The sequence below is a fragment of the Durio zibethinus genome, chromosome 13, assembly GCF_047325235.1.
Source record: "Durio zibethinus cultivar Kanyao isolate XHJ-2024 chromosome 13, ASM4732523v1, whole genome shotgun sequence".
In the NCBI taxonomy this organism is placed as follows: Eukaryota; Viridiplantae; Streptophyta; class Magnoliopsida; order Malvales; family Malvaceae; genus Durio; species Durio zibethinus.
In genome coordinates this window covers 25,464,320-25,468,783 of record NC_143174.1, presented here as the reverse complement: position 1 = coordinate 25,468,783, position 4,464 = coordinate 25,464,320, and the positions used below count along the sequence as shown (strand labels likewise).

The 4,464-nt window shown below is 32.2% G+C and overlaps 1 pseudogene across 1 annotated transcript; it reads right to left on the bottom strand.

The window, feature by feature from the left end:
- Positions 1–560: 560 nt before the first annotated feature.
- Positions 561–1,440, bottom strand: LOC111303412 (protein GLUTAMINE DUMPER 2 pseudogene; annotated as a pseudogene). Its single transcript, XR_016326797.1, has one exon. The product of XR_016326797.1 is annotated as a protein GLUTAMINE DUMPER 2 pseudogene (transcript).
- Positions 1,441–4,464: the final 3,024 nt, after the last annotated feature.

Here is a 4,464-nt window from a genome sequence, read left to right as displayed (position 1 = left end):
TTGGAATTGGAATTGGGCGTATTTTGTACTACTACTCCCGCAAAAGCCAAAATTAAACCAAACCTGGGGCTTTGGAGTTGGTACGTCACCAGAAAAAGGTGGCTTTACATGATCCAAAACCCACCAAACCAAGTCAGGAATGCGCAAGGCAAGGATGATTTTAGTAATTTGAAGACATTGATTGCTCTGCAATAATGGAATGTATTATTAGATGTTGGGACTGGTGTAGTGGCAGAGCAAAGCACAGACTTTAATAGAACTGAATCAATGTTGAGAAAGAGAATGTAGAGTCGAGGCTGTGCAATCTGTGCTGCTTCGCCACGCCGCATCAGGAACTTGTATAGAAACCTATCACCATAGCCTCACACGTGCCTTTCTCTATAACCTTGCCTTCTCTAGGGAGAACCCTAGTTTGTTTAACATTCGGCAGGTTCCAGGATTTTGCAAAAGGAACCTTGGCAAAATTTATGCTTTGGTCATATTAATTCTAGTTATACAAGACTATATTTACTGAATTAATGTGACAAATCTTAATAAAAACTACCCTGGAAAGATCCATATGAAGAACAGTGAATTCTTCATTCCATTCAATCTCAATAAAAATTTATATACATTTTCCGAAGGTAAGAGTAAAACAAAAGGAAAAGGAATTAATCTGTTGCAAAAGATAAGCTCACACCAATCAAACATGCAAGCTGATACACAGACGGACAACTCCCACCTCAAAAAGATCCAAAAGCAAAACCTTGAGCTCTCTTTCAGGAAAAGAAAACCCACCTAGAAAAACCCAGCATCCATCTAAGGAGGTCACAGGAAAATCCTTTGCTAAAAGAAAAAGGGAAAAGAAAAATCAATGGTCCTGATTCTCCTGACTTGAAGATCGCAGAGTCCCCATGCTCCCACTTTGCACCTGATCATCGCCATCACCACCACTCACCTGCTTCTCTCCTTCCTCCTCCAATTTCTCACACTTTTCAGTACTGCAGCAGCTCTTTTCACTCTTGTCACCGAAAGAAGAAGACCTGCTAGAAGAAATGGGGGTGGCCAAGAACGTTGGCTTTACTTCTCCAGCCATAATAACAAAAAACTTTTGTTCCATAACAGGTGCCCCTACTTTCTGGATCTCGTCTCCTGTACCTTCTCCTGCTTCCAAGTCTCTCTCCCCTTGCCCTCCCTCACCGTTCTCAAGGTAACCTGACAGTTTCCAATAAGAACAAGCAAGGATGAGAAGCGCAACCGCTATGAGACCAAGCATGGCAGCCAAGCCACCGAACAAGTAGGGAATTGGTGAATGCCATGCTGAGTGTGGAGTAGTGACTCCTGAAGGTGAATTTGCTGTGACATTGAATGGCTCTCTTGCTGCCATTTTTTTTTTCTTGAAGCAAAAGTTAAAAAAGCTAAGATGGTTTTGTTTTTTTTGTGACATTGGGGATTGGTTGCAGAGGTATTTATAGAAGTTAAAAAATGAGAGGCTTCAGAATGAAGTTTGTTTTAGTTTTAGGTGATGTATGGCGTCATTTGGTACTAATATTGAAGGGGCCACAAGGTGGTGCCGTCAGAGTTCTTTGGGAATTTCCAAAAGGAAACAGTTGGGAGAAACGCGCTTACGAGTAGAAACAAACAAGTTTTGTTGTACTTTAAATTCAATGAAATCTTTGGGCTAAGCCTTGGTCTTCCCTCACAGTCATGATTGGATTGCACCTGTAAAAACTTTGAGTCACAGTTTGTTTCACGATTGTTACATGTAAAAACATATATGATTTCATGGTCATTTAATTTGATAATATATATAAGATGATTAATTTATATTTTTATTTATTTCAAATCCGATTTTAAATTATTTTAATTTGAATCTTTTTTAGTCAAGTTGTTGACTTTAACACCAAATTAAGTTTCAATAGAATTTAGGTTCAAGTTGATTAGACGAATTTTTTGAATCAAGTCTGATTAATTGACTCTAATTTTCAAGAAAATATTAATCAATGGCTATTTTATATATATATATATATTTGTTGATAAAAAAAATGTAATTGAACTTAAACCTTTGTATTTCTAGACAACATTTGACTGCTATAGCAATATTGTGTCAACTACAAATATTACACAAGTATAACAATCACGAAACAAAACTTCAAGTTTGGAATTCATTAATTTAGGTAATTCTACATGACTCCTATTTAAAATCTAATGATCAGTTGCCAAATTTAGAAGTGCTAATTAAAGTAGTAGGCCATGATTAGCTTTTTTATAGTGTTCATCAAGCTACAACTACTCTTGTTTAAGTATTTTTACAGAATAATATCTGATAAATTTAAAATTTAAATATCAATATTTATATATTTTTTTATTTTTAGATTGCAAACTCCTATTAAAAAAAAGTACTTATCAAGCTTAGACAATGGTATGGCAAACAGAAATGAACTTTCCTACCAACTAGCTAGTGACCTTGGTTTTATTTTTGGGAATTAATAAATAAAATAGGTAATTAAGATTGGTAGGGTTTTTTTTTTTCTTTTTCAAAAGATTGGTAGGTTGGGTAATAATTTGAGAGTGAGTAAGCACCCATATTACAAGTGATTGATTAAATAATGGATGGAGTAGGAATAATGAGCTCAAAGAATATAAGAGACAAAAGCAAAAGTCATTTTGCTTTGCCATATGATAAAAAGTTGGAATTTTCATCTGTTGCATGATTGTATGTGTTTGAGTGATGTTCCATTTGCAGCCCCAAACTATCCAAAAACCAGATGATGTCAAAACTAGTTGAAATGATTGATTTAATCTTATTTCATCCACCTTTAATCTTTTTGAGTCCCCGTTACAGAATTACTTAAAGTTTTTGACAATTAATGGAGTAATTAATTGTCCACAATATTTTAAAATTTTTTATCATTTAATTTCCATAATAAAATATAATATTTCCAGCATATTGACTAAAATAGGGCAAAAAGAAAGAGAAAAAAATTAGGTTTTAGGGGATGAAAATGAAAAAAAAAAAAAAAAAAAAAAACAGAAGAGAAAAAAAGTTATTTTTTGAGTCTTACTTTTTCAATGGTATGTCGGTAACTTTTGGTCTGGTTTAAGATTGCAGTATGCATTTCTTTTTTTTTTTTTTTTAAGGTACGGAAAAGAACACCAAGAAATTTGGAGAAATTTGGAAATTTTCTATTTTCTATTTAGCTAGGTGTAGGACTGTATTTTTTATTTTTTTAAAACTAATTTTACAACATATATATATAACTGTCTTGTGATAATATTTTTGAAAAATAAAAAATAATTATTATATGTATGAATGTATGTAATTTCATATGTATATAAACTTTTTCATAAATATTCTAACAATTATCAATCACCAAAAAAATCAAACCCTATTCTTTCTCTGCAAATGAATGCATGAAATAAAAACTTCCCAAAGGATCCTATGATTATAAAGGTTTTTAACCACTTCAATCAAGGAAGGATCAGAGGCAAATTAAGGGTCCCACAAAATAGTTGTCTCCCAAATCAACGGTGTGGGATCCACTTACTTCGTCAGCTTCCACCACTCAACGTACACGCCAAGGACAGTTGAATATTCCTTCGCATAGGATACGTTCACCTCCGCCATTTACAAATTTATCAGATTAATATCTTATTAATTACTTTGAAGAATAGACTAGAAAAAAAAAATAATGATGATTTGTAAGGAAAAAATCCAAATCAAATCCCTCTTATGAATGATGATCAAGTTAAGTGAACGTATCCCCTTTTCTGCTGATAGGTTAATTTTAAAATTAATTCTTGGATCTTATTTTAATGGAAAATTTGGCATCTAGGTTGACAATGAGTCTCTTAAAGTTGGAATATATCAATTTTTTTGGATCTTATTGGCCAGGCCAGAACCCTCTTGGATGTGCCATTTTCACTGTCACGATCTCATGCACTTGATCAACTCTAGGATTATGCTAATTAATTTGCAAAATCATTATTCAAATTATCCACAAAAGTTAAGGTAAAGGTTTAATTACATTGAATTTGAAATCAAATATGTGAATCTCTCTCTATCTTGGGTCTATAAAAGTAATATGAATTTAAATATATACCATTATTGTGTAAAAAAAACTATAAATTTAGAAAAAAAAATCTAATTATACATTTTAATTAGTCAATGCATATTAACACGACTCAAATTTGATATTCATATAGTACATAAAAGGAAAAATTTTAAATATAATATATTAAAAATAAATGGTATGATAAGAACCATTTTAGAAATAAATTAATCATTAACCCTTCTCAGTAAAAACAAAAGATATTTTGACTAAATTTGAAATTGATTTGATTGTTAACCAAAACACATCGCGTAAACTAAAAATTGTCTTCCTTAGATAACAATAGAAAAGGATGTAATTTTAATCGTATGGAAGTAACTTTGATTCGCTCACGTTAGCATGAAGATAAAGCTCACTAATTGTTTTATTACAA